The sequence below is a fragment of the Lissotriton helveticus genome, chromosome 11 (assembly GCF_964261635.1).
Source record: "Lissotriton helveticus chromosome 11, aLisHel1.1, whole genome shotgun sequence".
Lineage (NCBI taxonomy): Eukaryota > Metazoa > Chordata > Amphibia > Caudata > Salamandridae > Lissotriton > Lissotriton helveticus.
In genome coordinates, this window is record NC_136072.1 from 159865930 (window position 1) to 159884952 (window position 19023).

General features: G+C 43.4%; 1 protein-coding gene across 1 annotated transcript in view; it reads left to right on the forward strand.

The window, feature by feature from the left end:
* The window catches only part of SEC62 (SEC62 preprotein translocation factor), a 135985-nt gene that overhangs the window by 39498 nt on the left and 77464 nt on the right, over nt 1-19023 (forward strand). The window lies entirely within an intron of this gene.

Genomic DNA, 19023 nt, shown 5'->3' on the forward strand with positions numbered 1-19023 from the left:
TTTCTGTGGGAGACAAAGTTTCAAGAAGCAGCATAGAGAAATTTTGAGGCCGAACTTTTGAAAAGTTCCTAATCGTAAGCAATACAAAGATTTGTTTTTTCCACCACTAGATGAAGGCGTAGGTATCAACTGGGTGGGCCACAACCCAATATTTCAGTGAGGATTATTTCCTCTGAGGATCAGACCTCCATCTACTCCCCATTCATCTTCACAATGTTGTCGGCAATTCAGTTCTGAATGGCCAAAGAAAGAGTTCCGTCAGCGACCGTAATCTCTTGCTTGGACACCTTTGAGGCCAAACTACCTGTCCCATTCTAAAATCATTATTCTATAAGAATACCAAGCCAAACCGCTCAAGTGGAGTTGCTGTTTAAACCTTGTCCCCTTCCATCCTCCCACTTATGAAAGACAGGATTAGCATAGAAGGAATCCGGGGGCCAATCCCACTCTATGTAGAAAACGCTATAGGGCAATGTGATACAATAGTCTTACCCAATTCATAGTTACATGTAGAACACAACTTTATTTTTGTCCAGTTTGTACCTCTGATAAATCCAGCAAACATCTTTTTCAACCACTAAAATATTAGCATTTTCTATGGGAGAAAAATATCGATCAATGTTGTAAGACTGTGGTTCCTAGCCTGTGGTTGGGGACCTCAGGGAGTCCGCAAAGTGTTCTCAGTGGGTCCGTGACTATTTAGAAAATTAAATAATAACAGATTATTAAAGTGTATATAAATGAAGAAGCTAAATGTACAATTGAAATTTTAAAAACCTACTGTAAATGTGAAGAAATTTGTAATTGTAGACTAAAAATGTAATTCGAGTCCTCAGATTGATTTGTGGGAGCAGTGCAAGTGCATCAAGCAGAATATAGTATGGCTGATGAGTGGCCTCAATTGAACTCAGAAAATCTCCAACCTTCGTATTAAAATAATTTAAAAAAAAATTGTTAGTGAATTAAATAAAATGTCATCATTTCTGTATTTGTTTGAATGTTTTTTCTTCTGCATTTGTGTGTGTATTTTTTTGAGGTTCAAATCATAGACAATGCTTAGACTGGGGCCCTCGTCTAGCAGTCATGACTCAGTGCGGGGTCACTGAATTCAAATAATGATTAGGGGTTGGGGTCCCCGGGTTACATTAATGATTAATTGGGCTCTCCAGAAGTCAAAAGGTTAAGAACCTCTGTTGTAAGAAATTGGATTATTATTTGGGTTGGGAGACTTTCCATTCCAAGGAATAATCACAACCCAAGTCAGGATGAACCCTCATTGTCGCTCAATTAACCAGATCAATGCCCTGGTAGTTATGACACAGAGCAAACGGGCCTAACCTAGGGCAATAAGTAAAGTAATTATGCAGCACCAAAACAGTAATAACGTTAAAAAAAATATTAGAAATCTCAAAATGAATTAAAAAAAAAGAGTAAAAACAACAAAATAACAAAAATCCAATAAGGGGAACAGAGTATTTTAATTTTTAATTTTGACAAGAAGTAGTGCCAAAACACCTGTTTCCCACTAATACGAAAATCAAGAAGCGGCCCAAAACTGCGAAGAACATCGGTTCACGCCATCCCAAGTTCATATGGTCATCAAAAAACTACGGTCAAAAGGTGCGCCAGGCCCAAACGGTTTGCCAAACGGCCTCTTCAAATTTGACCAATCCTTTTGGGCGGAATACCTTACTCCCTTGTTCAACAATGCCTTTCAAACAGGAAACATTCCTACATCATGGAGAGGGAGCATTTTACACCCAATATTTAAAGCAGGTGCAAGAACAGGCCCAGCCAATTATAGGCTGATCGCTCTAATCGACGTGGAGGCAAAAATTTACGCATCTAATCTCCTGAGAGATCTGGAAGACTGGGTTAGTTCTAAACATATCCTTCCAATCACCCAGACGGGGTTTAGGCCCGGAACCAACACCACATGTAAACTTCTAGCATTAAATCTCCTCGTCGAAAGAGCAAAGGAAAGGTCAACAAAATTGTACACCTGTTTCGTAGACCTAAAGGCGGCGTTCGACACTGTCCCAAGGGAGATCCTATGGCAAAAGATGGCCAATTGAGGCACTCCTCCTAACTTGTTACGAGCAATAATAGAATTATACTCATCCACCTGGGTCAAGATCAAATTAGGCACTGGAGATAGAACAACAACAAAAATCCCCACCCTAATCGGCCTGAAGCAGGGATGCGTATTAGCCCCAACCCTTTTCAACATCTTCACCGCCGACCTTGACAAGCGCATTGCGGAGACACAAACTGACCCGCCAAAGCTAGCTCAATACAAAATAAGGAGCTTACAGTATGCCGACGACATAGTTCTCTGCAGCCAGACCCCTCTGGGTCTACAACGCTCCATCACAAAATTGCATGAATACATCTCTGCGAATGGCTTGCAAATTAACTATAATAAAACAAAGATCGTCTGCTTCTCATCCCGGCAAGGGCGACAACCCTTCAAATGCGGGTAACACTATAGAGTCAAGTAACTCTTACAAGTACCTGGGGGTAGTGGTCGACTCAAGCTGGTCATTAAAAACTCACCAACTGCATAGAAAAGCGCAGTCCAATAAACTACGGTTTGCTCTAATGTTACTGAAAACAAAATTGAAAAGCCCCTCCAACCATTACCTCTTGAAAGTGATTGAGGCAAAGTTTTTACCCCCCTCTCACGTATGGTTCGGAGCTATTCAGAGGCAAAGACACAAACTTCTTGAACTTACAACAGTCAAATCTGTTCAAATACATCTTTCACATACCAAGGTCTGTATCACAAGCGGAAGTACGCCTGGAATTCGGGCTTTCAAATCAGCATCAAGTCAGGCAAGCCGGGATACTAAAAATGAACTGGAAATTAAGGGCAGCAAGTGAGGACACGCTGATGGGCCATTGTTGGTGCGAAATTAACAACCGAACAAATGCAAAAAACGTATGGAAAACATCTTTGGAAGACGCACTGACACAACTTAATATGCGAGAGGCATGGAATACAAACCACCCCTTTATGGCCTTAAATAAAATAGCCAACAGTACAGCAAAACAAAAATCCATGATTGTTGACAAAGCCGCCCTCGCAAAGAAAAAACATGGTTGGACGGTGCTAGCCACGTATGAGAGAAGTGCCCCACAACCATACCTAGTAAACTATATAACACCGTCCACACAACAAATGCTCCTACGCATACGTCTGGGCACCTACACCACAAAGGATCAGACCCCAGCATGGAAGCAAACATGGCAAACATCCCTATGCAGACTCTGTGGCCGTTCGGAAGAAACACTGACTCACATTCTGTGCATCTGTCCATCATTGGCTAGTTTGAGACGTTACTACCTATTACAAATATTTCGTTTTTATCAAATCAGAACATGCAGGCCTGCCGTTATGCTAGCACTGAACAGTTTCCAGTTGCAAACGGCCTGTAGGGCCTCCAAATTCTTACAGAAGGCAAGCCTCCTAATCCAGAAAACTGAAAAAATGGTGCGGACCCAGTCCGAAGGACTGATATGTTAGGTGAGGCTCAGGCCACAGACGATGTAATACTGTTTTTAAAAAGAACTTGTTTTTTAAAGAGTGTAAATGCATTTTAACCAAGGCTAGTTCGTATACTGTTTTGTACTCCATTTTGTAAAGGTTTTAACTAACCATATGCAATAAATATTTACTTACCTGTTTCCCACTAATATTTATGGCTGCGGTAGATGGGGACCTAAGTCCAATTTCAAGCTGACTGAGATGGAGCGTGGGTCTGATTCAATTAACCAGGTTCGTCCTGTTCAAAGTATTTACCTTCTGCCCTAGTCTTTAAGTCCCAATCCACAGGAATACACTTCGAATCCACCCTCCTCTGGGAGCCCCCCCACCCCAACCATAGGGGAGGCACCTAGAGATGCATAGAATGTCGGGCAAAGGCTAACTGCCGGGTCCAGTCTAGTTCCAGTTACCACGGGCCAGCTTGCTACTTCAGAAAAAGGCCTCTTACAGCTTTTTGTCTCACTGTAGCCACATGTGAGGTCTGCTTCCTATCCCTTGGAGTCCGTTTATTTGTCCTGGGTAAAAGTCTAGGCAGGTACTGTCATTCAGAGCTCCTCTCAGGTCACAGACAGTAGGTCCAACCCTCTGCTTATCTTCCACAGGTCTAGAAAGCGTTCTGAAGACAGTCCCTGGGGGTGCTACATTTATGCCTGACCACAGCTATTGGCAACTCCTTGGCACTCCCCAACCACTGAAGTAAAAGTTCCCGTGGCTAACCCTACCCACATTTTCAGTAGCTCGTTTGCCTCACTGCAAGCAGGCCTAAAAAGCCATGTGGTCAGGGCATTTCCAAGATGCTGAAAGTCTTCGGGCACACTAAACCCGGGCTATGATGGGGGTGGGGGGTGGGAGGGATATATGCCGGTCTGTCATAGGGAAATCGCCAGTGTCCTCACATGTCTAGCTAGCCCTAAAATCCAAATTGAGGCAGGCGCTATACCCATAACAAACCTAGACACAGAACCATGGTAGGAAACATGCAGGGCCCTAAAGCAACCACACAGGATTCAAAAGGACTGCCTTTACTTCCTGTTCTCTCCCTTCCAATAGTGCCCAAAATGTTGCATTTGGCTCAACATGCCTGTCAAGCGGGAATTGACGGTATGGTGTCACAGGATGCCCACAACTTCCACTATATTATTGTGTTCAGAGGAGTCATCTCTGCCCATTCGGGTCAGCCTATTATTTGCTATTGCGCTGAATTTCACTTCTTGTTCTATACTAAGCTGAGCTCAGCCTGGGAGTTGCAGTATAGTTAATGCAAATGAGTTTCTTGGAACTTCAGGCAGGGTAACTTTCTTAATAATCCTTTTTCTAGGCCTGCCAAAGTGAAATAGCTTTTTTGTCCGGGTCACTGTAGAGACATGGTAACATTAGTTTTCAGCATGCCCCACTTTTAAATGCCATCCACCCTTCCTTGTGAGCTGCAAGGCCTACATAGGGATGAGTTAATATTTAAAAGGATGTTTTCTCCTGTCAAGAGTTATTTTGACAGGGCATACTGCAGTCTTTACACTGCAAGAGTCAGGCTACACAAGGTAGGCCTGAAGCCTTGTTTTGTTTTGTCATACTAGTGGATGGCACAGTTAGCACTGCAGTCCATTAATCTTTCACGCCCTGGTTGTATTACTGCACCGTATACGATGGTTTTATAGAAAAGTTAAATACGCCAATCTGCAAAACAGCAGTGCCCCAGTGTGCAGAATCTAAAAATCAGCAGTACAGTACGGTCCACCAAATGGTTATAATTCAGGGGTGACCCTGCGGAAAAGGCAGATTCCATACATATAATTGAAGAAAAGATGCATGTAAAAATCGCAGTTAGCTTGCTTCCATTAAACAATAACAAACTTGGCAAACTAAAAAGAGCAGCCAAACCTGCTCAAGTGAAATTAATGTAAAACAATTTCACATACACATTTTTCAGTCTCTCCAAAGGGTTGCAATTCCTTAAACAACATTGATAGATCTTTGTACCATAGTCTCAGGATAGTCGCCCTGAATAATTGCTTAAAAATTTGAAAAAGAAAATACCTTGATGTATGCCCACATTCAGCTTGTTTCCTGGCTGTCTGTCTTTCTGGGAGATGGTCACTTTGGGAAGATGAGTTTGGTGTTGTTGTTGAAGCGGGTAGGTTCATGGCGTCCACCAAGTCAGAATGGCAGCAGGGTTCATATGCAGATCTGCACAGTGTCCGGCCTTATGAGCGCCTCAGATCCTTATCCTGGAAAGTGGGTGAGGTGTAGGCAGTCAATCTTATCATAAAGATTCAAAGGGGGCTTATTGCCAAGGTCCGCCGAGACAGGACAATGGGAGGACTGGTAGTTGCAGGGGCTCAATTTAGTTTCTGCGTGGGAGCCTTGGTGCCATAGCACAGGGATGCGAGTTAAGAGCAGTGGATCCATTTTACCTAAAAGATCACGAAGCAGCAGACTGCTTGGGCCTCTGTACAAGGTTTGGCACGTGGGTGGACTGTAGAGGATAGGTTCTTTTTTCATCATTAAAAGCCAAGAGCGGATAGATACCTGGGGCCATAAGCTCAAGTTTGCCTGGTTCATTCATGAGTAGCTTATCCAGCCCATGTATTGTCGTTTCATTCTGGCATTTGCAGCCTTGTTTGTTACATTATTAAATCAAGTCTACAAGCTGCAGAATGTAAAGAAAAAACTGTACTGGATATGAGCCATTCATGGATGTACCTGAAAAACATGTTGGGGCCCATGAAGCCATAACCTAAGACAGATGTTCTTATTGTTGACTTCCGTGGATCCCAATTATAATTACCAAAAAACGGGGACTCCAACTGAATCATTTTTGGATTCCGGGGACCCCCACTGAGTCATTACTGGAAGTCAGGGACCCAAGCATAAGCAATTATAATGATCGGAACCACAAAACAATACACAAAAATACAAAAAAAGCATTTGTCAAATTAACGAGTACACAATTGATGAAATACTTAATTTACAAACAAGTATAATCAAAATGTAATTTTAATTGGAAGGTTGGGGATTTTCCAAATTCAACTGATGCCTCCCATTGTCGATATTGTGTTCTGTTTTGAGGCGTTTACAGTGCTCTACCTCTTTTACAGTGCTCATTCAAACCAGCCTGAGAACACCAACTTAATTTTTATCCTCCAATTTCAGATTCCTTTATATTTATTTAACGTGTTAAAATGCCCAATTTTACATTTTGCTCCTTTATCTGCATATACTTTCTTAATCTGGTAATATTATTTAACCTTCTGAGCAATCGCGTAACTCCTGAGTACCCAGTCTACAGGTTAACAACTGCTGGCCTAGGGGAAAGGTTTAAGGTGCAGGAGCTCAATTTCCTCTATAAAATGCAGAGCAGCTGAATCTTCTGATGGCCGTAGACCCATCGGATGAGAGGAAGGGGGGGGCAAAGGCTCCTTCATTTCAGGGAGCTATGATACGCTGACTCCAGGAAACCTTGGTTATTGCCCTGGGGAGAGGTACTCTGTTGGAATACATGTGGCTTAACCCAGCATGATCTTCCCCTTCTGGATTGTTTCTAGCTGTGGCTTAAAATATTTTAAACAGCATGCCAGCTTCTGTTGCCGTTGTGGCTTGTAAAGATCCTGGATGCCAGGTGTGGTGCATGAACAAGAATTTGTGTAACATGCACACTTCCTTTCATGTCTCTCCTACAGCCAGCCAAACGCAATTATCGAAACTTATTGTGGCCTTTACCAATGTTTACAGTGGTTTTTGCTTCAGCATACTGCCTGTCGGTGGTTGCTTTCTTGTTTATCTAATTTGCTTGCTTCTTATTCAGTGGCTTTCCTCTTCTTGTGTTTGTACCTGCCCTAGATCATACGTTTTTTCCATCCTTTCAAGTAGATAAATTGTATTCTTCCACTTCTCTACATCAGATAACTTTTTTATGTCTGAGATACACATATTTAGCTCTCTCTACATATTTGTGTTATCAAAGCAGGGTCTTTGTTTCAACCTTCTTATTGCTTGTTTTTTTTAGTTATTCACTTTTTGGGTCAGACCACAAGGCAACATTAGTACACCAAATTAAGTGAGCAGCCTTCTTCAGCCATTGACTTTACTGCGAGTGTTGTTCACATTTTACGGCAGCCCACAAGGATAGCCAGTGGTTGTCTTCAGCATCCGAGTGAGGACATTTTGCTCTAGACTTCTGCCTTCTGCATATGTTTATGTTCAGCGCTGAGACACAAGAGAACCTCCTCTTAGCGTCGGTGTACCACCCTGCTCATGGATCTGCAGGATAATTGACCCATTGTTACAGGCATGGGCCAAAGAAAAACTTTGGACTTCTCAGTCTGGATGCTATACATAGTAATAACATTGTTCTCCACTCGTAAATTTAACTATACGTTTGGCAGGCTGTTAAAGGTGTGTTTGCTCTTGGTTTCAACCACAGCCCATGTAATTCTGTGCAGCTTGGCTGTCAAGACTTTAAAAAAAAAAAAAAATTAGAAAATTACCCAGTAAGATGAGGGAGACACACTTTATGCTACTACTATCTAGCTTTCATGTCTGCAGTCAGCTAGATTGCAGAGACATTCAGTGAATTTTGACACAGGAGACTGTGTCTGTGTTTGGCATCTACTCCAAAGATGGCTGCTCCTATCACTCCTGCACCTGAGCAGTCTTCTCATTTTGATAATGATGGCGATCCTGAATTGGGCGCCAAACAGAGAACAAGCATAGGCAATTTCCATAGGTTTCAATTTTACGAAATCTGTTGGCTTTGTCAATGTTGTTTTTACATATTGCACAGCAGTTGAGCTGTTGAGCAACATGGTTAAAACAAATAAAAAAACGATGAGACTCGGTCAGTGCTGGCTGTGTCATAGTGCTCTTTTTTTAATATTCTTTTTTGCAGATTTCTGCACTGTTGCTGAGCTTTTTAGTCAAAAATTAAAGTCACAAGATAGGAAAACAAGGAAATAAAGCAGACACATACAGGAAGGAGACTGCCTAAAAAAACCTAGACAGAAAGCAAGCCGGAAAGGTTCCTTGTCAGACATGAACACATGCACGCAGAAGTACAACAAACAGTTGGTTTTGTATTTCCTGCACTGTTCTGTGGTTTTTGGTCATGCCGAAGCTGCCTTCTGTGGGCTACAGGCAGAGACGATGAGAAAACAGCCAACAAATGAGCAGACCTATCAGTTGAAGAAAAAGTGGGGGTGAAGAAGAGGGACTGCAGAGACATGTACTCAATAAGAGTGCATGTTGAAAAATAAGAGTGTCTGCGGTGAAAGGACACTGGTCACCGGAAGCAGTTCTTGGTCCAGGTTCCACGAAGACTCAAATCCTAAGAGGGAGACTGAGGGAAGAAGGATGTGATGACCAATAGGAAGCAAGGAAACAAGTGATATGAGAACCAGCCAGTGGTAAGTAAAGTGACATAGGAGCCTGCCAGTTGTAAGTGAAGGTAAGTAATGGGCAGTCTCTAAGCCCCTTTTAAGTTTGGTTTTTAAAATAAAAGATTTTGCAAGCGCTGTGCTGGCGAAACCTAAAAACAGCGGTTTCCTCTGCTAGCTGTCCCATTTGGCTCTTTGGTCATGGTGTTCATATAGGCAGAATTTTTGTATGTGGAGAACTTCAAGGAGCCTCACCTCCTGTATTGTAATGCAGTGCAGCAGCAGATTGTTTTGCTTTGAATTAAAGTAGGTACCGCCGGTGGTACAGCAGGATGTAGGTTTTCCTGCTGTAGGCACTCAAGAATTGAAAATCATGTTCTCACAAATCTATCGCGTCCTAAGCCTGCTTGGTTCTATTCTCTCTGAAGATATAAATTTGAGTGCAGTGCAAATCATCAGGTGTCTCCGCTGACAGATTGATTGTACATGAGTATACCTATTCTGGTGTTAATCAATTTTGAAGCACCACCGCGTCTCATTTTATTTCTCCTCACATCTACACCGCTAGGTCTCTCACACGCGCCTCACCTATACGGCTTGGGAATAAGGTCTCCGACACAGAGCCCCCCATAGGGTGCCCCTCAGGCATTACAGCCCTATGATGAAGCATGACACCTAAATGGGTGTGTGACGGCCCCACTTCCCAAATTGGGAGACACCCACACTCCACTTCTGAGTAAGGGTGTTGACCAACCTAGCCTCCTTCTCTTCTTTCTCCATCCTACAGGAACTGCATACTCCTTCGGTGCTAGACTAAATTTTCAGCCTGAGGGAAAGAGGGCAAAAAGCTGTAATGTTCGATAAATAAGGCACCCCCAATTCTTCCTGCACTACAAATGCCGGGGTGCCTTGTGGAACGTTCAAAAACAGTCCAAAAACGTATTCTCAACCATTTCTAACTCGTCCTGAGTAATTTATTTCCAGATCTCACTCCCATATGTTACTATGGATATACACTTGGGCCTGTAGATCTGTAGAAGGTTCCTTGCTGGTCTGATACCCATCTGTGAAGCAAAATTAATAACCTTACCATTCATTCTGATAAAATCCCCTTTTTTTCATACCAAAGGACGCCAGTTCATAGCTGAATCAAAAAGCACTCCCAAATATTGAAATGCACGTCTTTGGTACTAACTTGGGCCTGACATTCAAAGTCTGAGATTTGGTGAATCGAGATCCCATGACCATCATGTAGGACTTTTTGTCATTGATCGATAAATCCAAATCCTCCATAAAACTGACAAATTAATTCAACAGGGCCTGCAAGCCCCAGGCGATCTGGGCCATGAGGACAGCGTCATCGGCAAATAATCATACCGTCACAGTGCTGCCCCACTTTTGGGCAATCTACTTTTAAGTCCTATAAAACATGCCCCAAATTATTTATGTAAAGATTCAAAAGAAATGGGACTAAAATACTACCCTGCCGGACCCCCCTTTGAGCCCAAAACTGGCGACTGACTTTTAAATCGTTAGAGTAACGACCTACAGCTACAGTATTCCACTGAATCCATCATCCGATCTGTTATGGATGACCTAAAAGGAAAGGCTGATGAGTGCTGCACTCCGGCCTTGATCCTATTGGATCTAACTGCAGCAGTCAATACAGTTGATCATGACATCCAGATGGATCGTAATGTGGCAGCGGGTCTTAGAGGTGCAGCCTGACATTGGTTGAAATCCTTTCTAAAGGATTGAAATCAGTCAGTTTGGCTATTGCCCCCCAGCTCTGCTATTGTTAGCATGAACTGTGGGGTACCAAACGGCTCCTCTCTGTCTCCCTAGCTTTTCAATATCTACATTTGCTCCCAAAACTCATGCTTCAACAAATGAAGGTAAATCTACAACTATGCGGATGATATGCAGCTGATCTTTACTATCAATGACTCAGTTGACTCCAAGGAGTCTCTAAGGAACACCATGTTGTTCATTAGGACCTGGATGAACTGAAACCAATTAAAACTCAACTCTGAAACAACCAAGATTATTATCCCCAACAATAAACTAATCCAGTGGACCCCTGCTCATTGGCCTCTGGAGCTCGGCTCTGCAACTATTCCTAAGAGCACTGTAAAGAGCCTTGGCATACTAATTGACACAGACCTGTCCATGAGATTTCAGATAAGTTTGGTCGCTTCCTCCTGTTTTCTACAGTTACAGAAATGTAGGAACATTTGAAGATTTTGCAGCAGAGAGGCCAGTATTCAAATTATTATTGCCCTGATCCTGTCAAAAATTGACTATGCTAATGCAATCTATCTAGGTCTTCCGTGCAACCAAAACTATCAACTACAGCTGATACAAAACCAAGCTGCCAGAATCATATACCAACAAACTAGGTGCTGCCATGTTAGGCCTCTGAGGAAGGAGCTTCACTGTCTCCCAGTGGAGCAGCGATCCATGTTCGACTGCATCATATTTCTGTCTATTCATGGCATAGGCCCCAAATATATATCCTCAAGGATTCATAGATACTCCCCGAAACGCTCTCTTAGATCTGTGCATATGAATCTATTGGTGTTTCCTAGATTCAGACGTAAGTGGACAGGGTGGTCACGTTTCTCCATACAAGGACCCCAATTTTGGAATTCTCTGCCCATTACAATGAGACAAGAAACAGACTACATGTGCTTCAGAAAAAAAGCTGAAAACATGGCTTTTCATCCAAGTATATAGTTAGACACAGACTTTCACAAATGGTGACTTCATAACTCTGCGGCAAGAGACCTGTTGTTCTACATGCGCTTTAGAAATGTTCAAACCATAACATATTTGCTTAATACCGGATACAAATTCAAACATTGATCAGTCGTTGAGCACCCCAGGTGAAACCCGTACAAAACATCGGATAGAGCATTATTTTCAGCTGCCCACGTGAAAGTCTGTCCAAAAGGACATATCCTACCACCTTTACAACCGAATCAAGCAAATAAATTGCCCTGTAACAATGAGTACTATCTCCGTCACCCTTCTTGAAAACTGGTACAATGATAGACTTAGCCCAAGACCTTGGAGGGGGTAGCGGGGGTGCGATGTCTGCTGCGTTAATAATGGGCGTAAGGACGGGTACCCAGACCTCTACATCAGAAGAGTAGAGGTGTGGTGGGAACCCATCAGGCCCGAGCCACATTCTTGGACAGCCCTAATATTCCCTTCCTTACCTCCTCAACAGAGAAGTAAAAAGCAGCAATCCCTCAGATGTTTCCAGATCCACCACTGGAGATAGAAGAGGGGAAACTATAAATGTGCTCAAAATGGCAAACCCAACTTTCTTCAGTTATATGGGCCTCCAAAGGAGCAGCAACTTATGCCACCAGAAAAGAACTATTGATAATACCCTACTATTGTGCTTACACTTTCTATTGCCCACTATTTTTACCTCTCACTTCTCTCCCTCACTCTACACTCCTTTATTGTGGTGGGTTTATCTGTGGTTTGCCTCATCTCAGCACCAAGATGTACACAAAGTGCTTTAGAAAGTCATTCATAACATTCATTACACCTTACATTTCATTTAATCTGTGTGTCGTCTGTAAGTTATTTTGAAGTGTTGTCAGACACGTTATTACAGATTTAGTTGGTATTCTTGTTTTCAGAATGCTAGTTTTTGATTTCTACTCGGTGCCAATGAGTTGTGGTGCCATACTTCCACCTGACCCTTTGTATTCTCTTCCATTACATGTTCCCAGCATTTCTTTTGCTACAGGTGCACGTGATATTTACCTTACACAGCAAGCTGACAGACAGGAACAGACCTAGATGCTAAAAAAAATCCACCAACACCAATAAAAGGAACATTCTGTGTAATCGTGCGCAAAATCCGCTGCATGCTTTTTTTGTTTGATTATCCTACCACTTCTTGAATCCTTATCTCTGGTAATGCTTGCACACCAACACTGTCTCTTAAACCACCTCTGCAACATACCCTGACACACTCACAACCACGTACAGGTCCTACAACAAAGAACACATACACCTGAAATGGCTCTGCTAGCATATCTCTATATTGCTCTTCTGAACAAAGCTTGTCCATTGCTTTCCCTGCCTCATACTTAAAAAAAAATGTTGTTTACATCTCCAACACCCAGCTCCTCCATTGCTTCTCCCTCTGAACCTGCTACTCCTGTCATTTATCTCTATGTTTTTTAGGTGTCGCCTGAGCCAGCGCATGCGCTGCTCTGGCGAGACATTTAGTAAGTGGGCTTTAGAAATCTGACGAAGGCCTAAAGCTTGTGGTTTCGCGCCCTGGGACGCGCCCAGGCACCATCTGGCTTTCTGTCATGGCCCATTAAGCGCTCGCAGCACCCTTGCAGCATGCGATCACTTTCCGTTTCGCGCGCATCACTCGCGTGTTTTTTTTTCCGTGCGCACACAACTCCCGGGCTTGTTTTTTTTAAACTTTCAGCACACACCACTCAGACCAGCAACATGGGCACGCGAACCACTCAGACCAGCAACACGAGCGCGCGCGCACTACACCCTTCTGGGCTTGTTAAACTGGACCTCTCAGACATCTCTACTCCACCCCTCCAACAGCCTGCCAGAATCTGGGGTCAGAGCCTTCCATAGGGCGGAGCCTCAGATTAGTTCCTCATACGCGCTTTCATGTCGTTCCATGCCTGAGGCTCAGCGTCTTACCGTAAGGCTGTCATCTGAATCACACGGCAAAGAGATGAATCTGTGGGGACAGAGAGCTTAGGTCAAAAGGGCGCCTGTAGATAACAAGTGGGAATCGCACAGTACGGAGGGACCGCCATGGCGTCTTACCGTCTTCAATTCGGGCAGTGAGTTGAATCGAGTAGCAGCGCCTATTGCCTACCAGAATTCCTACACAATTCATTATGAATTTACTCCGTATCGCCCTCCAAAACAACTACTTCTTATACGATGACACTTTTTATCTACAGATTAAAGGAGTCTCAATGGGCGCTTGTTTTGCCCCCAATTTTGCCATACTTTATGTGCACCATCTCGAAAAAATGATTTTCCTCCAGCCTACTAACCCTTTCTACAGTAATATTCGTCTCTGGCGGCGCTACATCGACGATATTCTGTTACTCTGGACAGGTACAAGAGAACGCCTAAAAACCTTCATGGACTGGTTGAATCAATCCCAAGATCACCTACGTTTCACCAGTGAGTGTAAAACAAATGACCTACCCTTCTTAGACGTGACCATCCATGCCGAAGAAGGTAAATTAGGTACCCGTTTGTTCCGAAAAACGACTGAAAGAAACACCCTGCTGCAGTACACCAGCTACCATCCTAGAGGACTCCGGGATGGCCTGCCCGGGATGGCCTGCCCTATGGGCAGTTCCTACGACTCAGGCGCAACTGCAAATGGCGCCATGATTATTTCAGGGAAGCAGATGTCCTGACTCAGAAGCTACTCACACGCGGATACCCAAAAAAACTAATCACTCGGGCACGTAAGAGAGCATGGTATTGCCACAGAGAACATCTTCTCGCGCCTCAGACCAAACAACCTCTGAAGAGAATCCCCTTCGTCTCTAAATTCTCCCCCAACAGCAACGAGGTAGCCAGAATAATTAAGAGAAACTGGTCCATCTTACGTCCATTCGCCCCCTTCAAGGATGAGCCTCTGTTCTCCTACCAAAGGGGTGACAATCTCTCTACACATCTAGTACGAGCCATCACCTGGCCGGAGAAAAAACCTGAACAAAACAGCATCACTGCAGCATGGGGACTGCCCCCGGTCCTCTGACATTACAGATGCCAAAACTGCTCTGTATGCGAACTGACACTGAACACCAAGACATTCCAATACAAAGGAAAGGTACAGACCCTTAAGAGTCATACCAATTGCAGATCATCTAACGTAATTTACGCAATTGAATGCCCGTGTGGCCTTCTATACATCGGCCAGACCACACAAATGATAAAAAACAGGATCATACAGCACAAGAGCCGCATCAACTGTGAAGTGTCTACATCACCCATGGTCCCGCATTTTCTGCTATTCAATCACAAAGACACGGACTTTAAATGGCAGGTCATTGAACAGATCACTTTACCAACCAGAGGTGGCAACATTCACACACTGTTGAATAAAAGTGAGAGCAAATGGATCACTCTTTGTGACTCCGTGAACCAGGGGATGAACACTATTGACGAATGGAACAGTACCATTCTGATATAAACACCCCCCCTTACTATATGCTCTCTCCCCAGCCCAATTTTTCACTCCGAGCTATTGATAAGTAGTTTACTTGCCTTAGTAATCCACTCACTAGTCAATCACTCGGCTCATGATTGCATGTATGTACAATTTCTGTATAACATCTGTACATCCTTTACTTCGATGAGTAACCACTCCTCCAAGTGGTCTTTCAATGTAACTTCTTATGATGTAATGCATATGTGAATGTCGATACTTGTATATAATTACCAAGGTGTATTACATGAATGTTGATTCCAGGCTCTCTTACATACCGAGGGCCTGGTCTGATATACCCACGGTCACTACATACAGTTGCCCCTTTATAATTTTATATTATTACCGCAATCAATATGACTGTATTACTACGTCGTCACGCGCCTCCGAAATGGGCCACCCCTTTAGTCGGACTTCTCCCCCGATGTTTTACCTAATGCTACCTGCTGCACATATCGCTGTTCTCCCCTTCCCAGCATTTGGACACTTTGGCTGACTGGGCATTCCGATGACACTCCCACTCCTACGTGGGTTTGTTTTGATAAGCATCCCGGTTACTAATGACGCTACCCGTCATGCCTCACCGGGACCCAATCCAAGTCTCCGATTCATCGGTGGGCGTTCCCGCCTGCCGGATCCAATCCCGATATGTATACCACGAGTAAGCAGCCAGTCACCATAGCGACTGAGCGCTGCTACTCGATTCAACTCACTGCCCGAATTGAAGACGGTAAGACGCCATGGCGGTCCCTCCGTACTGTGTGATTCCCGCTTGTTATCTACAGGCGCCCTTTTGACCTAAGCTCTCTGTCCCCACAGATTCATCTCTTTGCCGTGTGATTCAGATGACAGCCTTAAGGTAAGACGCTGAGGCTCGCCCAGCGCGCTTCTATTTGGTTTTTAATTGATGCCCCGAGATCGTTGTTCCAACTCCACCCCTCCCTTCATCTCACCAGATAACTGATTTCCTCACCGCTGAAGTGGACGTTCTCACGCCACCTGACGGCCCCTGCCTATCCTGGACTACCCATTACTCCAGGATTCTGCTGGTGAGTAGTGCCAGTGCTCTGGCCCGCTCCACACACCCCCCCTTTAAATCGTCTCTCATGCCTGAGATATATATACATATATAATTTCAGTTCTCCACGTGCCACCCGGATCAGGACCACCACAGGCTTGACTCTAATTGATTCCTCCGACACTGGTCCAACAATCCTTGATCCACGGTAAGCACTATACCCTACCCCTCCCCTCCCCCCCGCCCCCTCTCCCTCACATGAGTTTTACCTAGTTATTTGAACCACCCTTGTCTCCCTCCCTCCCATACAGCACTGTACCCAGCCCAACATGTCCTGAAGATGATCCTTATTCATACGGATCGAAACGCCGTCGACCAAACAGCTAGACTCCAGGCGCCCCTCCACAGTGGTTCTCCTTACGAATACTGAACTAAGAAACCATTATTGAACCGGAAACCATTGTGTACCTTCACTGTATATATTTGCACCTTGCACTTTGCGCCGTTCACGCTGTATTCTCTGTCACTTGCGCTGCCGTAGTGTCACAACCCACTGCACTCGTGCACCTTGTACTACTCTATGGGCTGATATTCGTTATATGTTTATTTGTTTACACAGTGCTGTAACCAATTGTGTTTATCTGCCCCTACCCCCCGTTTCTTTTTGAATATAAAAAGATGCTTTTCTAGCACTATCATGAACTAAATAACTGACTCCTTGTTTGTTTTAGGATAATACTGTATAGATATCCTTATCAAATACTGCTTATTAACGTGTTTAATGATACCAATTGGGATATTGTTCTGTATACACTTTGGAAAGTGGGGCATTTACATGTGTAGGCTTGTGCTTTGGGTATATAGTCAATTTTTTAGCAATTATCGAAGAATTCCAGGAGTGCCTTAGAGAATCTGCAAGTGTTTCAAATGACAACGAAAAGTAACCTGCGCATATCCATTTGTACACACATAAATGTATCGGTGCAGCTTTCCTTGTGCAGAAATATGAAGCTATAGTCTGTGCTTAGTATTTTATTTTGTTTCTTCACTTTTTTTAAAGTTAAATAGTCTTAATGACTTACTTATTCCTCATTGCTGACTTCTCACTTTCACCTTCAACCAAGAGTTATGCTTCTTAATTTAGGAGAGATGACAACTGGGCATCCTGCTATGCCGGCGTGGTCCATCTTATTGGCTTGAATTTTATAAAATATCTACTTGTCCAAGGGGCACAATACTTCAAAAGTGTGCTTGTCCTGTGTTAAAAAATGTCATTTTGTCTACCATGTAGCGAGGAGGGACGTTATGGCAGCTTTGGTATAGCACAACAGCTCTGATAATTTGCCACTTTCTACAAATCTGCATACAGGGGCTGGAATTGGGCTTGAAGCTGAGTTATAGGAATGGAATAACCACTGAGTTTGTATTTTCTTTTTCCAAACATATTTTATTGGCATTTAAAAATCAGCATTACACACACAACCACTGAGTTTGTATTATCATAAAGTTACATGTTTACTTTTTTTTTTACCAATTTCTCTCCGATCTCTTCCAGCGTTGTAAATTGACATTCTCTTGACAGGGGGAGGAGTAAAACTTCCTCAAGGGCCAGAAAATGGATTGGGTGTAGGAAAATAAGTTGTTTTATGGGGAATTTCTTTCCTCCCAGTGAAAATGTGGATCTGCAGTCTCTCATAAGACTTTCCCAGGAGCAAATATACCCCAGTACAGGGGTCTCCAACCTTTTCTTTAATAAGTGCTACTTAGGTTCACTGACTATCATCCCAAGCCACTAATATTATTAGTGGTGTCATAGTGGCTATATCGAAATAGACTGCATTAAAGGCCACCCCATTCAGAATTGACACCAGCCATCACTGCAGTTCATCAGGCAGGATTGCCAGCAGCAATGTAAACAAGCAGTTGCATAGCCAATAGTTCTCTCTTTTGGGACCTTACAAGTGTTTAGCCATGCAATAGTTGATGTTGTTGCAACAAGGATATTATGCTGCATAACTAAATACTTATAAGGTCCCAAAAGCGAGACCTATTGGCTATGCCAATGCTGGTCTTCCCTGTTCCCTGTTACTCTCTATAGTGTCATCAGGCATACATGTGTGTTGACGCATGCCTGTTCAAGGGGCTTGTTTGCTTTTGGCCGATGTTTCGTTTTGGCAAATAAACTTTTTTTTTTTCTTTTTGCCAATGCAGAATAGCGTTGGCTGTAAGGCATTGAGAAAGCCAAAAAGTTTGTGTAACACCATTGAAATGCAAGACGCAACCTTTTTGCTTTGGCAGTGCTGTCTGATTGCTCTGACAACCTCTAAAGTAGCCATTAGTTGCCCCGATTATTTTGGACAAGCTAAGAACAGCTGTGAAATGCTTCTAAAGTGATTTCTTCTTATCATGGTGTTTTGAGTTCGTTTTAAAGGAGCAAATACTGGCTTTTCTTTGAGTTTAAATATGAAAAATACTTGCAATGTAATAAGCAATCTCCCCTCTAACTCTACCCTCACCCTACATGTTTTGGTGGTGGACCGACTTGAATATATTTCACTCCGGGTGTTGAAGGGGAAGGGGAGGCAGGGTGGGGGTCACAAAAACGTTTGCAGAACTCTGTTATAGGACTACTATTATCTAAACACTTACGATTATAATGTTTGTTTGAAGTCCGAATCTGCACATGTTCTCTCCTACATCAAGAATATCCATCTTGAATTGACATTTCAAAGGCTGCCCTGCAGAAACTTCCTAGGTTTCTCCCTTTGCACCCTATGCCCCTCGTTTGTATTGAAGACAGCTATTTCGGCATCAGCTGTTTTCAAACCAACACATTTATTTATTTTCAGGAAGC